The sequence below is a fragment of the Meleagris gallopavo genome, chromosome 6 (genome assembly GCF_000146605.3).
Source record: "Meleagris gallopavo isolate NT-WF06-2002-E0010 breed Aviagen turkey brand Nicholas breeding stock chromosome 6, Turkey_5.1, whole genome shotgun sequence".
In the NCBI taxonomy this organism is placed as follows: domain Eukaryota; kingdom Metazoa; phylum Chordata; class Aves; order Galliformes; family Phasianidae; genus Meleagris; species Meleagris gallopavo.
In genome coordinates this window covers 27302932-27330521 of record NC_015016.2, presented here as the reverse complement: position 1 = coordinate 27330521, position 27590 = coordinate 27302932, and the positions used below count along the sequence as shown (strand labels likewise).

General features: G+C 37.5%; 1 long non-coding RNA gene across 1 annotated transcript in view; it reads left to right on the top strand.

Annotated features, from left to right (window-relative positions):
- LOC104911473 overlaps positions 1–27590 on the top strand; it is a 33877-nt gene that overhangs the window by 1216 nt on the left and 5071 nt on the right. The window lies entirely within an intron of this gene.

The following is a 27590-nucleotide window of genomic DNA, read 5'->3' as shown; positions in this document are numbered from 1 at the left end:
TAAATTCATATCCTTGTTCTTAATAAACATCCCAAAGAAAAAATATTCAACAGCAGCAGACAGCTATAAAGAGGCAGAAAATGGCAAAACCACAGTCCTGAGGAAACCTATGTGAAAACACTGGTTGTGTCTTCCTGGTTACAGAAAACAAATAGAACTGTTCAAAGCGCTTGCCAATAAGGGGCTGCCAAATAAAATATTGTTTTATGAAGTCAGGAAAAAACTAATTTTAAAGGTTATTGTAGGTTATTTGTGGTCATGTCTTGTGTTCATAAAACATGATGTCATCTTGAACCCTTCACTATTTTTATTTCAGACCTATAGATCTTTGTCTGAGACACTATCTCAGCAATTGTAGAAATTTTAAAGTTATTGGGAAATACTTGTGGGAGTCTGTACGATATGAATGGGAATAAAATAAAATAGATGCAAGCAAATGTAATGCAAGAACCCATCATACCAACTGTATTTTAGGAGAGTTTGTTTAAATAATTCAGTAACATGTAATGATGAGATCACACTAGCAGTAGTAAATTTGAAATCAGAAGGCTGCAGAATCATTCTCCCTACTTCTCAGCATTTTGTTTTAAACAGTGTTATCACCTCAAAACTGTCATTTACAGCATGTGGTTCTCTGCCCTGCAGCACCATGGGAATTACTGTTATGAACTCTAATGAAACATTTTATTTGCCATAATATTCTTTTTCTGATAGAAAGAGCTTACTCACTTCAATGACTGAGTCATTCTGTGTGACTTCATAATCTAATGTATCTAGATAAGCTGCAAACCAATGGGGGAGACGAACGATAATGAAAAGGTGATAAGGAGTTAAAAAAAGATTTCCTAGCCACCATTAAATCTTTTGCTTTTCTTCTTTTTGTCTTCTAACATTCACAGTCCTGCCATAATGCCAGATGGAGATGGAATACATAGGATCTTTTTTTAAATTATTTTTTCCAAAATCATGTCTTCCCATAAATGGTTTCTGCCACGTGAAACTATCTAATTATCAGCTGACTCAGACCTGAACACTTCCTTGGATGCTGTGGCCAGTTTGGGGATTTTCCCTTTTAAGCCACTGATGGGCTCTGCTCTGGTGCTCTCACTGTTAAAGCAGTTTGTCAGAGCAAAGAAATGCTTATGACATCTTCCCATGTGCTTCTCCAGGCTTATGAGCCTAATAATTTTTTCATTACAATAAGAATATACTTCTATTTCTCCTTCTCCGACTAGGTTTTGTTTTATGGTCATGGGAATTGACATGAACAAAGTCTTAAAATATGAGACTTGAAGGTAGTGCATAAATTGTTCCTTTTCTTTCTGCGGCCAAAGCCTCTAAAGCCCGTGAGAGTGTGTTGTCCAAACGATAGCTGAAGCACTCTTTCCCCTGCGGAAGGAGCTATGTGCTTGGGCTCAGCCCACAGAAGCAGGTCTTCAGAGCTTTTAGGGATGTAATGATGTGCACTGTGGTCACTACAGTGTTCCTGTGGGATACCAGAGTAGGCCTTCACCAGTGCATTTTCTGGCTTTATGATTCTCTCCTTTCTTTTAAAATGGTGCCTGTCCTTAAATTTAAAAGCATCTCTTTTTGGATCTTGATGTCAGTGAGAAAAGGTAAGAGCTGATGGCCTGGGCTAAAGTGAGCAGAACTTCTAACCCAAGGGAGGGAGAGGTTAAATCAGCTTTAGCCGGATTCTGCGCCCCAGGGTGCTGCAGGCACCAAGTTTGTCTTTGGATTTTTCCAGAATTTGCATAGCCTAGGGGCCTTGTGTGTTCTGTGGATGACAGTGTTTCTCAATGTGTCTGAAACGCATGTGGTTTGGCTCTCTGGCCCCCTCCTCCACGGGGGGCCTATTTAATGCCTGGGGTCACTGGTGACTTTTAGAGGAGCAGCCAAAAGCCTTCCTCAGGGCTGCTGGAGGAAATCTTCCATCAGTTGCATCTGGAGATTTTAGAGGCTCTTTTCATGGGTTGAACCTTTTCCTCATGTAAAAGAACTGCAGTCACAGGACAGATCTCGCCTAATATATTTTACCTGCAAAAGGCATTTTTTCTCCCAGATCAGTTTCTAATACCCTGCTGATGTTTGTTTTTCTGTTTTGCTGCCAGTTGACATTGCTGATGCTGTTTCCTTGCTGTACTATCATACTCATGGAATGAATCTCAAGAGAGATTCTGTTTCTGTTAATGGCTTATCATTTGTACTTTGTGAGTAAGCTTTTCCCTCTAACCATGGCTAAGTCAGACTTCTATTTCCACTATCCATTTCATTCCACCCAGGTGTCTCCTACCTCCCAGCTTGTAAATATTTTTCCTTATAGCTTCTGGTGTGGATTCATGCTTGGGAAAGCTAGAAAGACTTTCAGACAATTTGGCCTGGTACTCAGAGATTCTTCTGATCCTGTGATTAATCAGTAGTGCTCAAGTGTGAAAGAACAAAACACAGCTAGAGCAGTAGTTAACATTTATCATGGAATGAATACTGTTTTCTAGTGGTGAAATTACTTAATCTGCTGTTTTTCCCCCCCGTAGCTGGTTCCTAAATAGAACAAAAATGTGGTATGCTGGACCACTATATTTATGTGTAACAAGAAACTTGAAGAATCTCTGGTTACCCTTTGTCTTCATCAGTTGAACTTTTTGCTCTATGCCTAGTGACAATCTAGTCAGTTTATTGTATTTTAAGTGCAATTCCTAAAGCACTGGATAATGTCACCCACTTCTGGATTCAGCTACCTTCCAGTATTTTCCTCCTTACAGGCTGTCCCCCAAATTTACAAAAGGTTTGATTTTTTTTTTTTATTTTTCCATTTACATTTTTTTCTCTTCATCTCCTTATAAGTTAAAAAAGATGATCTGTTCTGCTTTTAAAACAGGAAAAATAAAACAGTGGTAGGAGATCCCAGGGTTGGATACAGTTACACTGCATACATAAGCTAGAGATAGGATGTGGGAGAAATGTTTCAGTTGTCTGAACATTTCTCTGTCATGTGACTGGAAGCATATATTGTATAATACTAGAAAGAGAGGGAGCCATAGATCTTGCATTTTAATGCACATTCATTTCATAGATATCAAAATAAGTAATATGCTGTTTATAGGCTAATAGGCTATTACCAACCACTATCATGGTGTGTCTCAGGTGTGCTTTTGGGTCCTGTGACAAATGCAAGTAAAAAACCAGTGCTGCAGAGTTTGAACAAAAAAACTATAATGGATCATAGAATGGCCTGGGTTGAAAAAGACCACAACGATCATCGAGTTTCAACCCCCTGCTACGTGCAGGGTCACCAACAACCAGACCAGGCTGCCCAGAGCCACATCCAGCCTGGCCTTGATTGACTCCAGGGATGGGGCATCCACAACCTCCTTGAGAAACCTGTTCCAGTGCGTCACCACCCTCTGTGTGAAAAACTTCCTCCTCATATCTAACCTAAGCCTTCCCTGTCTCAGTTTAAAACCATTCTCCCTTGTCCTATCACTATCCACCCTCATTCTGAGCTGAATTATAACAACCCTTCTTCTGTATTTCTGTATCCTTATTTTTCTTTTTTTTAATCCAGTTGCTTGCATGGGTTCCTGGAGGTGAAGGAAATATATAGTGAAAAACTGTTGACAAGAAAGCTAGAAATGCTCAGTCCCTTTCTTTAGAGAAAGTGTAAATTCTTACCAAAAAATGTCCAAGCTTGATCCTGTCAGTAACTGGCCTCTCTTACTCCATTTCATGGGATATTTTCAGGATGATTACTATTATGAAATCCACCTACACCTTAGTCTATTGGTGTATTTCTCATGAACTGTAATGGACTCTATTCCTCACCCTACAATTTCCTGTTGGAAAAATAATAATTCTCCTTACTTTTCTGGACAGTAAGGAGCAAAGTAATTTGTCTCAGAGGTTCCCAGTCCTGCTTTTCTGTCCAGTGCAAGCACTCTGTCTTCTCCTGAAGGCCTACTGTACAAAGTAATTCTTACCATCTAGCAAGGCTGATCTTGGGTAGTGAGTTAGGGATGTAGGTACAAACTCTGAAAGCTGAAATCTGTTGCAGGAGGCACCTGCTGTATGGTTTAACAGGAGTTGTATGGAGTAGCTGTCTAAACCTCAACTGGTTGCTCAAAGGGTGAGGAATGAGAATCCCCATGGAACTCTCATATGTTAAGATTGTTCCCATGACTGCTTGTCAAGCTTGAGAGAACTCACACCAGTGAAACTATACATTTTTATTCCACAACTGCATAAAGCTAGGACATACTGACAAAATACATACAACTTGCTCCGAATCAAAGCATAGCAGAATCTATAGACTATATTGTAGTTTACAAATACACCAGCCCCTCACAGGCCACAGCCACAAAAATGGCTATGTGTTGCAGTTATGTACCATTACGCCTGTTTGAAAAAATCCCTAAGAAAATGGCTTAATGTAGACATTAGGAAAAGAAGAAATAACATATGGAGTCAGAATAATGGAACATACTTTCTCCTGGGAGCAACAGCTAGTCCTGTAAATCTGGGCTTCAGATTTTGTTGAACACCTCTCTTGATTTCTAATCCAGGATAAGCTGATGCATGTGATAGTGGACTAGGACAGAGGATACTCTGGTGTAATCTTTGGCTTTTCTGCTGTTTTTCTGAATAATGTGAAGGTAGGTCATTGTATCTGTCTTGATTTTTAAGTTTCCACTCTTAATATAAAGGTAGCTTCTTATCTCTCCAAAGCTAAGGAAAGATTAAAAGCTGTAGGAAATAGTTCATGTATATAAAGTGACCCCATCTGATGTAGCTATAGCTATCTAGTAGAGCTATTACTTCATATGGAAAGCTGTGGATAGTTTAGTCACTTTGTATTTTGTGTGTAAGACTCTGAAGGACAGAAACTCTCCAGCTGTGCTCCTGTTACCATCAAAGGAGATAAATTGAAGATGCACTGTCTATATGGACACATCAGTTAGAGAAGTATGCGCCTTCACCATGTAAAGTGACTGTGTGACACAGCAGCACAAAGCCGCGTATCTGTCTTCAAGGCAGGAGTTTATCCAAGTCTGCCATGAACAACCATTTCACAATGATGTGAGAGCTGATGTACAAACTGCTCCGAAGACAGAAATTTTATTAACAAGAACTATTATTATCAGTGAGTAATAGCTTTAAAATTACACATTATTTATTGGGAAATCCTTAAGAAGCTTTCTTAAGTAACCGAAAGGGGACAAAAGCACAAAGTATAATTTTGTTTCAGCTACACAAAGATGACATGTACTCAAGGATGCTCCAAAAGTAATTCCTCCTATTTTACTGTATTGGCCCACAATATCAGAGGCAGATGTTGGTGGTATAGCAATATTGGTTGAACTTTCTCACCAGTATTCCATTACATTTTGTTGTCATGTGACAGATGACAGCAAAGAGGCAGTCTGACAAAATGGTGTCCGACTTGAAAGTGTGTATGAAACAAAGGTGTGTAATTGAACTCCTCCATTTGGAAAAATTGTACTGATTGACATTCTTGCTGAATGTTTATGGAGATGAAAGAGTGGATGTGAGCACAGTGAGAGTGTAGGTGGTGCATTTCAGGCAGTGGCAGAAGTGACATGAAAAACATGCTGTGTTCCAGACAGCCATGCAGATTTTAAAGACTGTAATGTCCTATATGACTAGCTTTGTACGATCTCTGTATTCCCTTTCTTTTTTCTTTAAGCTGACAGAGAATCATGGCACAAATTAGGCAAATGAGGGTTTCCATGTTTGTAATGCAAGAAGTACCTGGGAATTTGTAAGATTTAAGAGAACGTCTACTAGTAAGAATTGCATTTTTAAGTTGTCCATACTGTATGTTTTATTCCGTTTATTATATATTTTGCTTGTGGACAGATGTTCATTTTGCAGACAGCTGTGTTAGTTTAAGATATTACTATCCCCAGCTGTGTGTTACCAAGACATTACTGAAGGTTCTGAAGGCTCTTGTCCCTCTAGCTCTGCAAGGCTTGATTTCTTAGTCTAACTGGGTCAAAGTCTAGTTTTGAGCCAGTTCAAACCATCAACACTGGCTTTTGCTGGTAAGATGTGCTGGAGGACATGAAATGTTGCTCCTAAGGCATCTTCTGATGGAGGCCCAGGAGTGGCAGCTTTACACTTGTGAGTCCCAAGCCATCTGGGAGTATCTTTGGCTGACAGAGCTACGTCACCCCGAAAAGGCATCCATCCTTAGACTACTATGCACCACAAGCTATAAACAGATTGTAGACAATCGTCTCTGTCATGGACCTTCAGTAGGAATCAGACCTAGGGTATGTAGGAAGCAGTTCAGGTAGCTAAACAGAAGTATTTAATGCCATTTTAGCTATATGGGTTGTTGCGATATGGGCATCTTTGATATCTTATGGTTAAATTGGTACTAGATACCTGTATTTAGTAACCAGGCTCTTTCCATTAGTATTAAGTAGCTTTTAGTGGTAGAAGGTTATTATTTTGTTTGGAGAGCTGGTAGAAAGTTTCATACAGCATAGGCTGAATTTTGTGAGCACAAATGCAAGGCTTACTTTAACGATGCTTAAATCACTTGAAATCCTAAATTCCTTTTGAGGAAGATTCTTAAAAGAAAAAAAACATTTTTTTTAAATTTCTTAATAGACATACATAAGTATTTCATTATTCAAATCTCCTCGGGGTCCCTAGATATTCCTTGGTTAGTGATCTGGAGATCTACTTCTCATAATGTGGTATATAAGAGCAGTTAAGAAATGCCAATATTAATATTTGTATCAGTCATTTTACAGAGAACAAAACAAAAAAGAAGACAGACAAAAAAAGCACAAAACCTACCTGATTTTTTTTTTGTCTTCTACATAACTGGTAAAATTATGCTCCTGATATCAGAGTAGAATAGTAGAGTACAATCCTAATAGAAAGATCTTTACAGTCATATAAATTCATGGGGTCCCTAAATTCTGTTTTTACTTTACTTCTCTCTTGAGAGATGGGTCAGGTTTTTTGGCAAAATTCTTTGCTTCTGGACGGACTGCTTCTTACCTTTACTTGTTCATCTCTGGTTTGAATGTGTAATGGCAGAATCCTTTTGTTGCACTGGAGGGGTAAGTATTTGTGTAAAAGTTGATGAAAGAAGAGGTGTAGATTTTGTCCATTTATTGTCAATTACTTTCTTTACACATGCTTTTGCTACTTGAATATAATTCAGAAGTTTGGGGGATGCTGCTTACCATTTCAGGCAAACAACTGAGTCTCAAGTAAGTGATTCCAGATGCTGGTTAAGAAACAGTCTCTATATTAGCCCTTTGCTGTGCTAAGATACAAATCATGCCTGTAAGATTTTTTTATTTCTGTTTTTGACTTATCGCTTTAAATTCACTGTATCTATTTTAGCTGCAATTTAAAACAAATTGTCCCACAGTCTGATGAAGACCACTTATTTGCAGTGCCAGAAAAGGGCATATGTCATAAGAAACAGTTTGCACATGTACTTCACTACAGCTTATTTGACAGATGACCTTGATGAGAATCTCCACTGGGGGTTGAGGCAGCTTATGTCCATGTTTGGTTCAGGTTGTTTTGATGCTATTTTCTTAAACTAGGGCAAAGCTGCACGGATATTCTAGTTTTTGTCTCAATGCTACTAAGCATAATCAAATTTTGATTTCTAAGGAAGGAATCTAAGGCCAGAAATCTCACTTACTGTACATTCATTTTCAATATGTTTTACCAACACCAAATAACCAGATACCTTAAGCTGTATTGAAATAGGATAATGTTCACGAGGTACAGAGAGATTGAGATAGCTAATGTACAGCTCTATATCTGGATGCCTCTATAAAATGCCAACATTTCCAGCATTCTTTTCCCTGTCCCTCTTCCCTTCCTAGCTACAGACTGTCAACATCTAAGAATAAGTGAAAAATGACTTTTGAGTATTTATATGTGTACTGATAGTTGTATGACTTTAAGTTAATTTTTAAATAAATCACCTAATAACTAAGACATTTTTATTTTGAGGGCATGAGCAACATAAACAATAAAGAAATGGAGCTCTTAAGTCATTGTCTCATGTCATGAATGTTTCAACGTTTATATGCCTGTGGCACCTATAAAATGAAGCATGAGGGTAACACTGTTTTATTTCAATCAAAGTGAGAAAAGATTATTCTTTTCAACACGCTAAGCTGTTGTGCTTTTTGTCTGTTTTGTTTGTTTGCTTTTTAAATAAAAACATTCCGGTACTTAAATGCTCAATAAACTTGAGTTGCATACAATTTTTCTTACTTTTTAAGCAAAGCCATATTCTCCACTCTCATTTAAGATGTTTTTTATGGTACTATGTGTACGATGTTTCATACAGTGGTGACAATATTAGAAGTACATTCAGTGGCTGCTTAAAACTTCATCCAGACAGCAACTGAAAATGACACATTTCAGAATATTGCCAAAGGAATTGTGGAATCGGAGCGGGTTCCATAGAGGGCTACTGACTGGACAAAAACCACCTCTTTAAAAATTGCCTTTAGAACAAGAATCTGTGACATTTTTTTAAGATATGGTATGTTGTTGCTGAGGTTTTACTGGAAGTAGAAATTTATGCAGTTTTCTTTGTTTCTTATTCTGTTTCCATTTTGTTGCATACTTGCGTTATGACTCAACCCCTACAAATAGCTGTATTCTTCTGGGCTTCTAATGCTCTAACATTTTGGCTCTCACAGCAAACAAACTTATTTAGCACCAAGTTGCCCTGCCTACAAAAAACATTTCTGAAGGTTTTGTGAGTTGGAGTTGCATTAATCTGAATGATAAACTCTCCTCAGCCTGTTTAGCATTATACCTCATTCAATAGACAGTTTAATGGATGATCCACAGCAGTACATTACATTTTTTGAGCTCTGGGAATTACTCTGCACAGTCCAAGAATGGGGACTGGATTTAGTGGCTGAAATCCAAAAGCTTTTTCCTTTTTTTAAGTACCAAACATTGAATCTTGCCAAGTGGGATCATTTTCCCATCTGTTGAAGGGTTTTCTGCCCTTGGTAACAATATTCAGTTTTTTTGGCTCTTTTAGGCTCACATTAGTATAAAATAGAAGTAACAGAAGTTAGCAGTAATGACAGTAAGTTGCTGAAGCCAAAGGTGCCATAGAATTAGACTTCTAGGTGTGAAGGACCAGCAGAAGTCCTATTTGCATCTGGAGTGGCTCAATATAAGCTCCATTGTTTCAATTTCCTTTCAGTAAGTGATTTCTCATTTATAAATGATTGGGAGATATTTTGCTTTGATTTTTTGACTAACATGCCAGCAGTCTTTGAAAAATTGGGAGAGGAATATACTATGATGAGAGTCTTTGAAAGCAGTGTTTAGTTCACATCCTTAAAGACTTCTGAATGAAAACCCTTAGTATTCAGTGTAGAGTGTGCCAGGGAAACACCATTTTGTGTTCATTAATTCTGCCTTAGAGGCACTGCTGCAGCTTGATAAGCTTTGACCTTTCCAGAGAGACAATGTGAATGGAGGTAGAACCAGCTGCAGATGGGCTGATGACAGTTGAGCTTGGCCAGGCAAGCTAGCTGCTCCAGAAGTGGACCGAATTGGAACATCAGACACATCAGTACAACTTCTTGGGATTTCTTGGGCTGCTGAGCTGAGTATTGAACTTGCACAGTGCAGTTCTGAGAAGACTGCTATGTTTTGGGTCCATGTAGTTTATATTTTCACAGTGCTAGATATGGATATAAAAAGGCTTATGTCTTATGTCCATAAATATGGAAATATCAGAAGGTAACGGATGTATGTTGCTACGTGAAATGTACTGGCCTGAAGGAGACTACTCCAGCAGTTTCTTTCCTGGTAGCTGGAAAATGTATTTTAAAAATACTTTCTGTGGATATTTTTTGTCACAACACATTTCAGAACAGCTGTGGTAACACTGGGATTTCGCTTCCAAAAATACATTTAAAAAATCTCCTTCATCATGCAGCTAATGACTTAAAAGTAGAGTGCGTGAAGTAATATTCCAAAGGCACGTTCTAAAAAAATGTTTGGTTATTACTGGGTTAATCAGTACTATAATGGAAAGTACCAAAAATTGCATATAACCGTTTCAACAATCACAGGGATATTTTGAACATTTCCACTGGGTCAGAGCAAAAATAACCATACATCCTTTTAAGGTGATTATATGCAGAGGACTGATCTTGCTAGAATTACTGAACACGTACATTACTGCAATTACAATTTAGTAATAATTACTCTGTACAATTCTAGTGTTCTATTACTGCAAGTAAGAACCCATGGAGAAAGTCAGCATCCTGAATCTCTTGTGCCTCAGAACTAGTGCCTGTGATTTTATAATTTCCAAACTTATTACATTTAGCTGGTGATAGACTGTACTTGCATTGTGTAGGTTAAAGAGGCATCTCTTTGCTGGTAAAAATTAAAAACTGCCATTGATACATCAGATCCAATACATCCAGTTAACATGGTAAATATATATGACCTGCACTAGTTAAGATAGATGACTTCCTTATACAAGTTACAAACAGTTGTAGGCATTAAGCCAAAACTTAAATACAATTTGTGTTTTACAGAAGTCTATTTAGGGTTCTCTTTCAAATTTAAAAACAAACAACCAAAACAACAACAACAAACAAACATAAAACAAACAAACCCCTCATGCAACATGCTTTCAGAATCAGAATATCAAACCTCTGCATTCAGTGTGACCAAACAGCATTCCTTCATATATTCTTTCAAAAAGTATGATTTCTGGACTGAAAGATAAGTTCTATGTTTCAAAAATTGCACAACAGTGTAAAAGATAAATACTGTTTAATTTCCCAATACTTGTTTCCTTTCTGGTTTCTTCTTTTCAAATTTGGCACCATATAGGAAGCAGGGAGACAAACATTAATCACATAGAAAAAGAAGCAAATGGTGAAAGCAAGTGGAGAAAAGCTAAGACATTTGTGGGTCAATATGAGGGCCAAAACAGCTTGAGATTAGTGGAAAACTCATTACTATTGAAAGGTCTTTCAATTTGAGACAGTGTCTCCTATGTTGCTTCACTATGTTTTTGCTTCAGATGAACTCAGAGGAGGAAATACTTTTCCTCTTAGCCTACTCTGATTCCAGTCCCTTCCCTGCCTTTCTCCTCCCAGGGACTGGAAGAAAATGGACAATGGAGGAAGAGGAAAGATTCTTTCTGTCATGACAGTGGGGCAGAGGAATACCATATCCTAAAGGAGTGTAGGAAAAGAAAGACATATGGTTCAGTTTCAGTCGCCCTAAATCTGACTAATTAATTCCATTCTGCCCTACCTTCACTTTGTAGGAGGATCCATTTTGTTATCTTTGAAAACCGAATTTGGCCACCCTGAGTGTGATGTTCATACTCTTGTGGCAAAACATAGCCCTGCTTACGCCAACAGAGAGATCAAGACAGCTCTGCAATAGACTGTGATTTCCAAAAATATTGAGCTACAACAGCTAGAGGACCTTTAGGTTATCCAAAAATAACTACTTAATTTTTTTTCCCAAATGTTGATGTGACTGTTCAAAGACAGATTTCTGGAGATGAATGCTACAGAATATACTTATGAGACATTTCTTGCAACACTTTCAGTTTGGGTTCAAACCGGAAAGTGTAGATCCAAGTTCCACAGCCTTGGGGATATTTTTCAATGTGAGGTTTGGATCCTGCCCACTATAAAGAGCCACTATACATGCAAAATTTTGAACTTGCTGTAGGTTTGGCCTCTATCCATTGTTGAAGTTCAGAAGGTTTTGTCTGGTTATTTTAATGTGGGCCTATCTCCATTTTAGCTTTAGAAACAAAAGCATGAATTCACAAGTGAAAGAAAATTCCCTTGCAAATATGCAGCTCACCTATCATGTGCAGAAGCAATTTCAGGACTCTCAGCCCTCCAGGTAGTTACTTGTGCACTGACACCCATTGTTTTCAGTGGGCTCCATGTGTGAATAACTATGCACTTGGGAACAACCATTTGCAGGAATGGGCTGTTGCAAAATAATATGCTGATGAAAACTTAAAAGGTAGCTGTGACGCTTGATTGGATTGGTGTAGACTGTTAGCAGAGAGGCTGTCTGGATGCAAACTACTATCATTTTCATTTTAAGATTTTTTTTTTTTTTAACAGTTAAGCTTCACTGTCCTTGGTTTCCAGGACATCTCCTGCTCCCTGCTTCTAGGAGGAGACAGCTTGCAAGTACATGTTAATGAATTCAAATGCTACAAATGAGTTTTACAGTCCTCAGTGCTGCTTATTCTCACCTCATGAATCCAGAAGTGTCTATGAATTTGAAGAATTGTTTTGGGGAGGTGATCTCATCTCCCAGCTTTGCATATTCTCTAGTTTCGTTTTCCACTGCAACTTGTTCCATACACTCTGAGTTAGAAAGCCAAACTTTCCAGAAATGGACAAACCCCTACTGCTGTCCTTCCTCTTCCTTTCCTTGTGTTTGCTGGTTCATCAGTTCATCATCCCACTGAGGGGCAATAGATTTTGTCCAGCCGCAGTAGTTACTTCTCATGTTTTTAATATTTTATGTACTTTTTATGTTCTCAAAAGCAGAATTTTACAATTCCATAGATCAAATAAATCCCAGACCTTCTAAAATCATACAGTGGAAGCTCCAGCTTCATGAGCACAGCTGCAAATGAAGCTTTAATTGACAGCTTAGGAAAAGGGCTGAAAGTGTCTAGCCAGTGAAAATGCAGTAAATGTGAGAGGTCAGAGCAATAGAATGCATGCCTGTCTTCCACAGCGCATAACATGCGTGTGATATGCAATGAAATGTTTCCACTTTTATTGCAGAGATAATGAAAAGAAATTCCTTTTCTTATTAAATACTTCATGTTACAGAAGACATTTTACCACCTTTTGTCTCCTTACTGGTTTGATATTTGTTTGTTGTGGAAGAAATATTTTTGAAATGGCTTATGTTCTTTCAAAGATTTTTTGTATGAAGCCCAAATAGTGTTCCAGGTGTCAGGAACTGGTTCTGGAAGCTCAAAACTATTTCTGGATTAATTATAAAATACCTTAATGAGAGTTGCATGAAAACCTCCTCAATTCTCCCCTATAGCCCAAATTTCATAGTCCTATTTCAAAGCATGAATATCAGAGAGATTCTTGACAAGAATTCATTAGGCTTTACTTCACAGGAACAAAACAACTTATTTCCTCCCAAGAGATTTTCTTGGAAAGAAACACAATATTTAATTAGTTTGGGAAAAAGAAAAAGAATAAGGAAAAATAAAAAGATGGGTCATAGAAAAACAGGAAAAAAGAAAATTACAGCCCCAAATGGTTAAAGATTTACAAGCCTAAAATGCAGCTGGCAAGAGGGTCAGATACTGAGGTATGGTATTACATTTTCAGTAATATGTGGTCTTATTAGCTTAGTGTGTAACTGGTATTCTTATGGGATGTCAAATATGGGATGTTACGGAAATATTTCATTATATAATAAATAGGCTTCTCTGAACTAAATCTCTCAACTTTTTGCGGCTGACTCATCAGTTGCTTTGAAACATTGTGTCTTTGATGTTGCTTCAGTGACTGCCAAAAGCGGATCAACCAGTGCCAGCTGTTATGGTATTTACAATATGAATGTATTCCCAAAGGGCATTTGTTTTATTTAAATTTTCACTATACCCCACTTATGCATTCATTCAGGTTGCCTGTTTTGTGCCCTTAAGTGCAATACAGTTCAGCAGTGTTTTGAAAAAAAGTGTTTTAGAAGTCAAGATAAATAATACCTTTAAGAAAACATTAACTGGAATTTTTCTGGTAGCTTGTTAACTGTTTTTCACCACCTCTCTTCCCCTCCTAATAACAGCAAAAAGGGAGTCCAACAACTGAACAATAACAGCCAACCAGTAGTTTGATTTCGTGTTAACATGGTAAAGATTCAAAAATTATTTTAATGTTCAATTTACAAATAACTGAGTATATAATAATTGTCTGTATCGTATGGTAAGAAAAGCCAATACAATGTTTGTTTGTTTGTTTATTTGTTTGTTTTTCACTCACTTCTTCTCTTGTTTGCAAAGGAATAGATGAAATAGAAATCACAAAGCCTGTAGTACATTTAAGTGTCCTATAGAAATCTGTCAACGTATAACTATTAGAGGCTGGATGGGAACTGTTGGGTCATGGCCTGAACCACTGATTGCAAGCACTGAGTCAGCCATGGGAGCACTGGTAAAGGCAATTCAGCTGTGTGAGCAGAAGGGGTGGAGCCTGGCTGCACCTCTCCTAGACCCTGACTGCCAGCAGGGATATCTTTTTGGAGATTGCTCCTTTTGGAGTTTTTCTGTGAGCCTAGGACATGGGTGAGCATTTTCATTTACTTTCAATTATTCCTTTCCACTGTTATAATCCTTCTAGTTATATGACCTGTAAAATACCAGCCTAACCATGCTACTCTGCTAATTGTGTATTTGTTGGTTGTACAGAGGAAAAGCAAGCACTAATTCTATTGATGTTCAATCAAAGATGGCAGAATAAGTGACACAACATTTTCACTTGGTTAGATCAGTTAAGACAGTAACACCTCATTTCACCATCAGTCTGTAAGATTCAGTGTTATAGTATGTCAAGACTGTGAAACAGGAAGGTATAAACTCTTCCTCTTCCTTAAAGGTATCATCCAAGAAAGATGCCTCATGGGAAGTATATTCTATGGGAACTTTATTCTTCTGGTCTTATTCTCCCTCTGTTTTTAATATTTATGGACAAGATACTTGATCATACAAACCTTTAATCAGATGCAGTAGAATGATTTGTTCTTTTGTCATGCAGCTATGTCATCTCTAGAAATTATCATGAGGGATGAGTGCTCTTCTTTCTAGTGCTACTAGTGTGAGCTCATGTGAGGCAGTCCCTAAATGCCATAGAAAATAAACAGTAAGTGTTTGGACAAGTGTGGAAAGAGAGGTAAATTATTGTGTATGAGAAATTCCTGAAAGGGAGCTCAAAAATAAGGTCCTTCATGTATTTGCTTCTGGTTTCCCTAGCCTATTTTCCTAGATAAGATATACCAAGATCTCTTTACCTTTTAGTTAGTTACTTCGTTTGAAGGGTCAGTCTGAACAGTGTACTGATGGAAAAGGATTTCACTTACTTCTGTTCAGTTTGTGAACTGTGTGTACCTGTGCTGTCTTATTAAAATTGTTGGACCTATCTCTGTTGGTGTTTTATTGCTAGCTAGGCTTCTGCAGCAGGGAGTACACACAGACCACAGCAAAGAACAGAATGATGCTTACAGGTGGAAACTACTACTCTAGCAGTAGTAACTACTTCTCTAACATCTGTTGATCTTCAAAACATGTTCTGCATTTTTTTTTTTTTTTGCACTACTTTTCTGTGAACAGAAGGTGATTTTCCTGAAAGTTCTTGCATCTTAGCAAAGCCAGGAGTAAGATGTAAGCTAAACACTGCAAAGGGAAAATGTGATAAAACTGCTACTGTAGATAAGTCTGCAAGGGCATTCTTCCAGAGGAGGAAAAATACTCCCCTCTAGCTGATGACCAGGGTTCCTTGCTTCATTTCTTTACATTCCTTATACCTTTTTCCTGGCTCCTTGTGTGCCTCATGCAGAACTTTCTCACACAAATATAAATCAAGGGTACAACCAGTGATGTGTAACTGCTGTTTTCTTTTGCATCTGATCATTGTTCAGCCATTACTGTGTACTGTTGCCTGCCGGTCCTGAACAACAGCACCGACCAACACCATCCATTCTGCATGTTGCCTCATTGGCTATACCTTTGGTGAAAACCAATTCTCTATTTCTGAAAGAAGTTATTTTTAGTAATAACCATTTCATTTATTTGGGAGCTGGGGAATGGAAACTTCCAGAGCATTTCTCTAGAAACAACTAATGGTTGATAAGAGAAGGAACGTCCTGAGAGTATTGTTTAAAATTTCAAAACCTTTTCCAAATCTTGCTTGCTTTTACAATCTTGTTTTAAATATCTCTTGTTTGGCCTTCTCCCACTCCCAAGAAGTTCTATTGCATTTTTGTGACTGAGTACTGCCATACATTGCTTGAAGCTGGTAATGGGAATTGTGCATTTCTTCAAAGAAAGGAACATCCCCAAAGACTTATTTCAAGTTCTGTTTCAAATTTAAAGTCGAAGTTTAAAATTTGATTACTGAGTCTTCTTTTTAAATGTGCTTTTATGTTTGCTCACATGTGGAAAATGTTTTCAGTTAGAAAAAATATAGTTAAAGTATTTATTCGTACAAAGTGAATGTGTGGCACGTGGTATAAGAAACATATATATGAAAGCAAGCTATGTGAATTTTATTGCTTCTTCTGTTCCTTATGTGAGCCTTTGCTGCTGATGTGGCTAAATACAATTTGCCCCATCACTTTGCAACAGATAAGGGTTTATGAATGAATATCTCTTTCTTTAGGCTCATAGAAGACCCTTTCTTTAACCACCAGTGTTCACTAAAGAACTGTGTTTATTTGATCAGTGTCATCTTAACGTCAGTTTGTTAAAAAAAGGCTGTTTCTGTACATGATGTGGGCCAAATTCTTACCTCGTTTTAAAAATAGTGAGCTTCATTTAATTCCTTGGAGGTAAATGGAGTTGCTTCAAATTTATGTTAATAAAAAGAAATGTGAGAATTCTTCCTTCAATTCTCATCTATGCTGCACAAGCTCCTTTAGCTTGAAGCAAAAGAACCTTAAATGAACTTTCAAGTAACATAATGCTTATTAATCCTTATTTAAAAAAGTCTAATTATTGTTACTACTCTTTTGTATTTTAGCAAACAGTTAAGTTATGTAGGCCATGGTCATGTGCCCTTTTCTTTGACTGGCTTCAGAAAAAATGGTAAGTGAATTAAGACAAAGTAAGTAAGGGGAGTGCTAGGGCAGGGGGAAGTCAGGGTCAGGTCTGTTTTGATGTTCATCTTGATTCCTTTAGTTCTCTTCACTGTGGGTGGTAACTGTTTGAGTTCCCAAAAGTGTTTACAGTTGAAGTCATCTTTAGACAGGTGGACTTATTTTGAATCTTGCCAATTATATTTATTTTCCTTAAATTCTAGCGAATTCTACATTTTCCTGTTGTTCATTTGTGTAGATAAATTCTTATCAGAAAACTTTTTTTGTATTTCTTTTTTAGCTTTTGTATATTTAAATAGTGTTGTATATTGACTTCTAGATACTTTGTGTTAAAAAAAAAGGAAAAAAGATTTGAGATTATCATCAATATACAGTATTGTATTATTGTGGGGAATTGAATCTCTAACAAGATGGTAAATCTCTGGATGGTGATTATGTGTTCAGCTGTAACAAGTGAGTACACTCAGATTGCAAAGACTGTGATTCTATATGACCCCTCCAACACGTGCCTGATACGTTGGTAATGATTACATTAGACTACACAGAACATCTATTTAATGGATATCTGTATGGGAACTGTTAGGTTATGACCTGAACCAGTGATTGAGCACCTGGTGAAGGGGCGTGGCCAGCACAGGTGCAAGCAATTCACCTGTGTGACTGGAAGGGGTGGACCCTGGGTCCATCTTGGGTCCTGACTTATTTAAGGGCTAGCAGCAGAATGGGAAGTGTCTCTACTTGGAGACTGCCTCCTCTGGGAGTTTTCTGGTGAGCCTTTATCCTTGGAGAGATGTAAGCTTTTTTTTTTGTTGTTGTTGTTACCAAATTGCAACCAATACCTTTCTTGGGTGATCTGAAAACTGGTCAGTGATAGCTATATCTTCTGCCTTATGTGACTGAATGAAGAGTAATTTTCTAGGGCTGTATATAAAATATACATTATAATTCTAATGGCTTGTGTTGGAAGGGACCTCAAGGATGACTAAGTTCCAACCTCTGCCTATGATGGGGTTGCTAGCTGTTAAATCAAGTACTAGATAGTATTGGCCAGGGCCTCATCCAGCTTGGCCTTATGGACCTCTGGGGATGGAGCATCCACAGCCTCTCTGGGCAGCCTGTTCCAGCACCTTATCACTCTCTCAGTAAAAGAGAAAAAAAACAAAAACAAAAACACAGCTTCCCACTGATATCTAATCTAAATCTCCCCTTCTTTAGTTTAAAATCATTCCTTCTTGACCTATTGTTACCTACCTGTGTAAAAAGTTGATTTACCTCCATGTTTATGAATACCTTTTAAAAATTGCAGGGCTGCAATGAAGGCTCTCTGCAGCCTTCTCTTTTCCAAGCTGAATAAGCCTAATTTCTCCATCCTGTCTTCAACATCTTTACTGTGTTGGGGGCCCTAGAATTGGTCCCAGTTCTCCCAGCTGGGGCCTCACAAGGACAGAACAGTGGGGGACACCACTATTTCACCTCCCTTGCTCAGCTGTCCACTCTTCTTCTGATGGTACCTAGGATACCACCAGTCTTTTGGGCTGTAAACATATATAACTCACAAAACATATTTTATTTTGAAATATTTATTATTATAACAGAGCAACAAAAACAAAATTGTCCTTGTTTTTGTGAAAGTAACACATCAGTCTGGTTCAATACCTGTGGTTGCAATTCTCAGTGAACTCTCAGAGGTTTGTCAGAACATTTGATTGAAATTTTACTCTTCTTGTGTGTTATCCTTGAAAATATTTGTTCACAAATGTACATACTACCAAAAAGTGGTGAGATCAATAATGTGTGATTGTGAAGCAAGGGATATTTTTCTCTAATGAGGTAGGTCTTCTAAAAACATAGATATGGTAAAATTTTGAATTGCATCTTTGACAGCAACTCTGTACATTCCATTTGGAAATTTGCAGGTAATGTATTTATGCTGACTGAAAATGGAGTTGCAAATTTTTTTTGTCAGTCCTGAAACCTATTCTCACATCTGTGTCTAAAAAGAGAAAGTGACTATGAATAGTTTTCACTGCTTATAGGACTATGTTTAGTCAATGTATCAAAATGCATAAAATGATTTATAACTTGAGTTAGCACTGCACCCTTCCCATGTCCCAGTTTCAGCTCAGACAGTGCTGATTGCACACAGATGTTTAGTTGCTGCTGACTGATGGGTGTGCACCTGATGCTAGGCCAGGCCATGCGGGGCAGAGCCACTGCCATGATGACATGGGGTAGGGGATGGCCAGATGCTGGGCCAGGCCAGGCTGCATGATGCCCACAGGCCATAGATTGGATGTGTCTGATCTACTTAATACCTTACCTCATTACAGAAGGACAAGAGTGTTTCTGTGGCAGCAGTTTCTACTGACTACTGGTAAGTGTGTTTCCTGTGTGCAGTCTGCCTCCACCCAGAATGTTAGTTCAAGTACACACCTAGTGTTTATCAGGTGGTCTGGGCACAGTTGAAGTTACCTAGAGGGATCTCAGTACTCTCCCAGATTCAATCCTGGACAGCTCCTCAAACTGCTTTGTTGCAGTCGTAGGTAAGAAGATGCTCAGTCAGCTACATTCTCTCCAAGCTGTCTGTAGCCCATAGCTACCCAAGTAATTACTGTCTAAGTTTCCTGGGGAAGCACACAAACACAGCACGCATACTCAGCTACACTATATGTAACCTACAGGAGGTTTCATCATTCTGTCAGGTTCGTAAGTTAAAGTTTAAAGCCTTTGCAACAGTAGAATGGAAGTGCTTACTGCAGGATCGCTGGTAACTTCATAGGGCTGCATTATGTCTTCTGTGAAAGTACTTGAGTAGACAAAGAAAATGCTCAGTATCTCTGTAAGGGGCTGTTTTGATACAGACTGGGATTTCAGCTGCCTTTCTATTGAAATTTGGAGATGCCTCCTATGCATTCTTATTACTGCCCAGAAGTTAGGTGAAGAAAACACAGTAAATCTTAAGAACAGAATAAAGAAAATGAAAGAAAGCAGCGGTTAGAAAAATAACAGAAACACCATCTGAGAGAAAATGAAAACAGTTGCTACATAACTTGAAGTCACTCCAGTTTCTCAACTGGAGTGCATGTGTAGACAGCTATGACACAAATTCTTGCATGCTTGAATTTATAACAAAATGTTACCCACAAGGGTGACGTGCATTGTTCTAGGCTCAGGCACTGAGATAACCAAGCCAAAATAGCATAAATACAAGTCATTGTGGGGGCACATGAGGAGTACATGTGCCTGCATTTCCACTTATACACAAACACTCACATATAAGTCATGTGTGAGTGTTTTGGGATCTTTCCCAAGTTCCCCACAGCTTGCATGAAATATACATACTAATGTATATTTATGAGTACTTATGTGTTGACTGTACCTGTATATCTTCTAATGCTCTATAGCTGATCTTTGGTATATTTCCTAAAATATTTCCCTCCTGGACCTATAACCAATCTTACTGGGATAGCAGCAACCACCATGTAGCCTGAGTTATCTGTACATAGTGTTCTCTTTCACCCAAGGTAGAGCCAAGTTGCTACAGTTCTCGGTCTTCATATATTTACAATAAACTACTTTGTGTGTGTATTGGGGTGGGGCTACTTGAGAGGCATTGGTTGGAAATTTTTGAATAGCGTGCGTGATTTCATAAAATTTAAAATAATTTAAGACCCTGAAATGCACTGAATGGAAAGTTACTGTGTATGTTGGATGTGCGTGTTATATATGGCTTCCAATGTATAAGAATCTATGTGTCTGCAGGATGAGGAGTGCCTGGAAAAACTGGTGCTGGGTTGGAGGTGGTCCAGGCAGCCAGTGCCCCTGTTGTGCCTGAGGGAATATTTGTGTCTGGGGGCTTGGCACAGTCCTGCATCCAGGGCTGTGCCAGAGGTAAAGCATGTGTCCAGTTTCAGCTGTCTTAATGTCTGAGCTTTGTAACTAGGAGTTTTATTTCAGGGAAGCCTCCTGTAATGATGGGATGCTTATCTGCTGTTGTTTATTTGCGTTCTCCTATGTCAGAAAAATTTTGGAAATCCTGTGGATTGTTTCCATTTTTTTTTATCATTATCTTCCCCTCCTTTCTCTCCCTTCCCTCTCTCTCCCTCTTTTAGGTATGTTTATACCTACCTTTTCCTTTGTGTTTTTTTATTTTTTTTAATTTTTCCTTTGCCATTTACTTTCCTCCTGTAAGGGTTCAGATGAGAGAGATTTAATCCTTAATCCTTACATTTGAGGTTGCTTAGTAAAATATTTATTGAGCCTCAGTCTGGTCTGTTCAAAATTTCCTCAATCACGATCTTAAAGCGCGGAGGTCACTCTTGCAAAACTTAAAATCAATAAGCACTAGTCATGTACAACCTATGTTTGACCAGTAATCTATTCCATGAAAAGTTATCTTAAAAGAAAGTTGGTTAGTTTCATCTTGCCAAACCTAAATATTGACACTGTAGGTGTTTACCCCGAGTTTGTCACCATATCTTCCCTTTATAGTTACCAGAGCAAAATAAGCACATTCTTCCTGAGATTATCTGGCCACAGTTAGACTAAGAGAAATTGCACTGTAGAAGATTCTGATCTAGTGCATGATTTGCTGTGAGATGAGTGAGTTTTATTCCTAAATATTACAGCTGCACAAAACAAACTGAAGGACATCAATAGCTGTAAATCTGGTCCATGAAAAGAGTCATAAAACAAAAATTAAAGAACTGGTTTGATCTGGTTGCCATCATGTAGTTTGATTAACACTTGCTGACAATAATTTCTGCTTTCTCTTTTAGAGATCCAGCATCAGCCAGAAAAGATGTCATTTATCTTTCTTTAAACTATTGCTAGTGATAAAGAAACATATTTAGGTCCATTATGCTCACTCAAGGAAAACTTTCAAGCATCAATTTCCTATCATCCAGATCCAATTCTTTAAAATATTGGCTGAATAATGGTTTATCTTGATTTCATATTTGTAGAACTTCATCTTTGTGATTTTTGACTCATCCTAACAGAAAATGCTTCTGAAATGTCTCATAAAACAAAGTAGGATACATAGAAAGGTGCAATCTTCAGTAAAGATTTCTAGCTAGTGGTTTGACTGACAGCTGCTAGAAACTATTAACATGTGAGAATGATTCTGTACTTTGCTGGATATTCTTGTTATTCTTGTGAAACTATTCTAGATTAAAATCTTTGTATAATTAATATCCATACCTTTTATACAAGTCTGTGTATTGACTTCCTACAGGAAACATTAAGATCAACAAAATAGTTCAGACGCAAAAAGATATTTTTAAAACTTAGACTTACATGCTCCAACATATCTATGAGCATAAGACAAACCCTGGTCATGACTGGAGAGGAAAATAGTTCTTTGTGATTCCTGTGATAGTTGAAAGTCATTAAGCTTTCTTACTGACATTTTCCAAGTATGTCACAAGGAGACTTTCTTATGACCTTACATCTGGCCACATCAAATTCATGGTGCCGGCTCTTCAGATATTTTATTCATGTTGTAAAAATGGAGTAATAAGGATATGCAGTTGTATGGTGACATACATCGCTGTAGGATGAAGGTGGAGACAGATCTTTGTCTGCCTGTCTTTCAGGTCAGTGTTTCTTGTCCTACTCCTCCATCTTTGTGTGAGATATTAAAGATGCTCTGCTTATTAGAACTGGATGAACATTTTCCGGTGGAACACTTCTCTGTTGGAAAATGCTGATTTCATAGAGTTTAAACATTTTACAGGAACATGTTGATTCCATTAAAACTTTCAATGGAATCAACGGGAAGCAGGCAGGTGGGCTGTCCGGGAAGCTGTGCTAACGGCTGTGTGCCAGCCAGGATCCCCTAGCCCCTGCTCCCCAGGCAGCTGCTCTCCCAGTTCTCGGGCACCACAGCCCAGCCTCTGGTGCAGGTAGCTGGCTGACGGAAGCATGAAAGAGGGAGCTCTTGCTCTCAGCTAGGCTCTCGTGCAGTAGCATTTCCTTGGAAATTTTCTTTCCTTTACAAAAACAGGAATTCCTCAGGAAAAATTATAAAACACTCTTTTTTTACAGGAGAGAAATTCTATTTTCCAGGCTGATCTAGTCTTTGCATTGTGTTTGCTTGTGCATTGTATATTTACAAGTATGATCTTATGTGGAAAGTATCAAGTACATTCACACTGAAACTGTGACCTAGCTGTAAATTCCTGGAGTTTATTTTCTATGATAGGCACAAAAAAGGACACATTCACTGTGCAGACTGTAATCATGTTGAAATGAACTCAATATTTCATCTGACCAAACTCAGAGTTGCTTCAACAGACACACACAGAATGAAAATGGGAGTGTGTGTTTGTATGTGTGTGTGTGTGTATGTGTATATATACATACACGTAGAGTACATTGCAAAATAGTTCAGGTGTGAAATACCTCTATTTTTCTCAGTATTCATAAAAAGTGATTCAACTGAAATGCGATTAATTAGAAACATTTTTCAAACACTAATACACAAAAATATCTATATCCAACTGAAAAAAATATTTATATGATTTCACTGATATCTTTATTGCCTTGATCTTCGCTAGTATTATTATAGCTTGACCTTAGAATCAGTTTTGGTTTTATGTAAAGCACCTGCAGACATCAATCATTTCATCATTGCTCATGTTCATGTTGGACTGGATCTTCATTTTGGTGCTATTGGCATGTGCATGCTGATTGTCTCATTAACTTGATACAATTAGTAAAGTTTCTAATATGTAACTAATTGTAAAATATTTGGATTTGGAGTAAGAAGAAAAAGGAGGTAATATAAACCCTGTGTTTGTTTGGCATTTTACCACCTATGGAGAAACATGCAGCTACGAGTGCTTATGTGCACATGCTTACAAGTTTTGACTTGTACTTATGTGTCACACTGCTGATCATTTCTGTGCTATTTCCTCAGATTTGATAGGTGACATACTTACAGTACATGCAATCAGTGAATCAATAAATAACAAAGCCTACATATTAAGAAAAGTTTAACAAATAAATGCTCATAATGAAAGTCAGTGTTATCGTTTTTTTTCCAAGGTTTCACTGGCAGACTTTCTTTTGATCTGAGAGCTGTTAGAAGCCCTTGCACCACAGATGAAAGGAGTTAGAAAATTCCATATCATAATGCAGTTAGATCTGTTATTCATGGAGCAGGTAATTCACAATGACTTGCCAGTCCTTTGATTGCACGCGGTTTATGACTATTAGCAGTTTCCCCTTTCAAATTTGTATGCTTCCATACTTCCTTTCTGACCTCTTTTTCATCATTTATAGTCCAATTTGGTAGTGAAAAAACATAACTGTTGCTCAAGTGCATGGCTGTCATTCAAACCCCAATGCGTTACTGAGCAGTTTGACATTTGTGACTATGGAAAAAAAAAACAAGAAAAAACATTAAGCAGGTGTACAGAACACTAACCAGGTCCCTTGAACAATGCTTTATGGGATTCACAAGTTGCCTCTAGGCTATAAACCTGATTCCGTCTGAGTTTTCAAGGTAGGTTTAATCTGGGTATTTACACTCCAAATGTATCTTCTATTAGATTATAATTGCAATAAACAGCACCATATTTCAAAGGGAAGGCCATTGGAAGAGCAGTGTTAATGTAAGAGATTAGAAACAAGATGAGCTCTTTGAGGTTTAACGTTTATCTGTGCTTAGTTTGTAAAATCAAGGGCTGCATCCTAAGCTTCTGTAAACAGGATTGTACAGAGGGGTCCAGGCTCTAACATTTTCTTACCAGGAGTATAATGGAATAAGGTTCAAATTAAAAGAAACCGAAAGAAATATATTTAATCACTTTAATGTAGTCATCTGCTATACAGGTGCGCACATATCACATTTTATTTCAGTTATACTTACCAGGTTTCTGGGAAATTATGTTGCAGCTTTACAAAGGTAGAGAGATTTCTACAAGTTGGATGAATAACATCAGGTAAATCTCTTAAAAGATGTTACTGCTTTGTCTCTAAAGGGCTGATTTAATGTTCAAGTCCCTGAAAAGGCAGCTCTGAGCAGACCATTGTAAACATTTAAGTATTCAAGCAGGAGTAAGAACAGATTGTGTACTTAACAATTCTCTAAGGTGCTCAATTAAAATAATATTTTTCTATATATGAACATGAAAATTATCCCTCCCAACTTCCAGTAGCCAGTGGAATAGGGACTTCCTTTGCCAGAGGTGCATCCGGATCATCGTGCTTAATAGCCACTGATAGACATATCCTTCATGAATTAGTTTAATCTCTTTTTGAACCCTGTTACACTTTTGGCTTCTACAGCATCCTGTGGTAACAAGTTCCATAATATAATTGTGCATCGTAATGAAAAGTGTTTCCTTCTGTTTGCCTGAAAATTGCTGTTTAAAGATGTTAGGGAGGGCACTTGCTTACTATATCTACTCTATTTTGTTTAGAAAACATCTGGTTAGACTTTTCATAATCTTTGCTAGGTTTTTGTTTCTTACCATGGCAAAATCTACTTCCTATTGGCTGTATAAGGTGAAATGTTGTACTGATGAATTGAGCGTGTGAATAAACAATGCAATTCAATCAAAGTAGCATTCAATTGCAAATAATTTATTTTGCCTGTAGTTGTTAATGGTAATGAATGTTAATGGTAATGAATAAGAAAGCAGTAGTGCCACAGAGAGTCCGATAAATGTTTTTATTACATATACACATATGTATGTACGTGTGTATTTACATTATTGGACTCCATTTCTAAGGTGATGTGTGCTCATGCCCTTTATTGAATACTTTCTGCAGAGAAACGTAGTAGAGATTTTGTGGGTAAAACGTGTCAAGTGCACGGAAAGTGTGAAGACAACCACACAGGAGAAAAAAAAAAAAGACAAATTGGAAAGAGAGAACTGGCAGCAGCTTATGAGCAAAAGCTGAGGAAAGAAAACTGAGCTATGCCTCTTTCTTGCCTGTTTTTCTCCTGTTCTGCTTTGAACAGGGTAACTGGGCAGTGTCCATACTCCTCATGAAATGGTAGGCATATGGACATTTCCTTCATCAGAAGGAAATGGAAGACAGGTGTTGCATATTGTAGCATCTTTGATTGTACAAAATTGTCACTTTTCCATTTTTTTTTCTGAGAGACAGAAATGTTTGTTCAACTTAATGGGGAAAAAGTGTGTGGTTTTCTGAATTTAGGATGCTGCTTTAGTTTAAGATAAAGCCTTCTATGCCACTTCATAGTGCTTATCATTTTATTTTCTGCTTCTTGAAAACACGAAGGAGAAATAAATGTAAAATGAAAAATCTTCTACTTAAAATTCAAAGTTATGAAATGTATAAAATATCCATATATTTTTCTATGTGTTTAAAATAAAGCACCAGGCCTCACTGTAATAATATTTTAATTTCTTATTAGAGAAAATTATCATGGAGAATATGACTTTTGTTTCCTGATATGCCCTTTTTCAAGTGTAAATGATTTAATCAGCAGAATTTTTACTAAATATTTTTTTTTCCTTTTTATCCAGTTACAACTTCCTCCTTCTCATTCTTATGCTCCCTGCTTCATTTTGTTTTTTCCTTTTCTCCTGTACCAATGATTTTTGCTCCCAGATCTACCAAAAATTCGACTTAACACTTGATCAGCCCATGTCAAAGCCTCATTGAATGAACTGAACGGTACTCGTTATGTTCGAATGAGAACAAGACTTTATTCCTAATTTGAGAGGGAAAAAAACCCAATACTATTGTGATTTTAGATTTTTTTTTTTGTCTTCTTACTTGGTTTCCTACTTAGGGGAGTATAAGCTGACTGCTTTTATAGGACCTTATATTTACCTAATCTTTCATAGCAATTATATTTATTTTCTTAGCATTCATATGTCTCCTAGCATGACCCGAGTTCTTACTGCTATTCAAGGAAATACAGTAAAGTAAAAGGAAGGGAAATTCTGGGGAGTCCATGCTTTAGATCTTGCTTTTCTCGATTAAACTGGTTCTTATGTGTGGAGATGGGTCAGAACCAGAACAGCTGACTAAGCAGTTGCACAGAGAGCTTATTAGCCACATACCCTGTGCTTCTCTTCTGCTTTAATGAACAGAACTGTCCAAATTCAATTTTTCAGTTAGAGTAATGTCTGATTAAGGCTCAATGGTTTTGTTCTTTTGACAACACCTGAATGTTATTGCCCTATCACAGCTAAAATGTTGATTCTGGATAAGAAAGAGTCCACCCCCAGGATATAGACTAGTGGCATTCTATTAAGCCTATTTACTATTTGTGTAACTTTTGCGGATATTTTTAGGATTGTCTTCTAACAGAAAGGAAATTTGGGGTTTAAAATGCATTGTACTAAATTAAAAATAAACTGGGAATAAAAGGCAACAAAAAAGAAGAGCTTCTGCAATGTTCTCCTTTTTCATTTCATCTTGTGCATCCTTCAAATTTTACTTAACTTGCAGATTTCTGTTGATGAAAACCTTTGAATCTGAATCTACAGTTTTATATCTGTGTCAGAGCAGATTCTTCTCAAAAAGAAACAAAATTCTACAGACGGTTCTATAAAGAATTTAATTTTAAAAGCTAATAGTATTAAGATTTAAAACAATCAGTTTTCCAGCAAAACAGATGACTTGAGGTTTTAGTATGAATACTATCAAGCCTCATTCTATTATAAAATAATAGAAATAGAATGCTTAAAGGAAAAACATTTCCTAAGCTGCAAATTTAA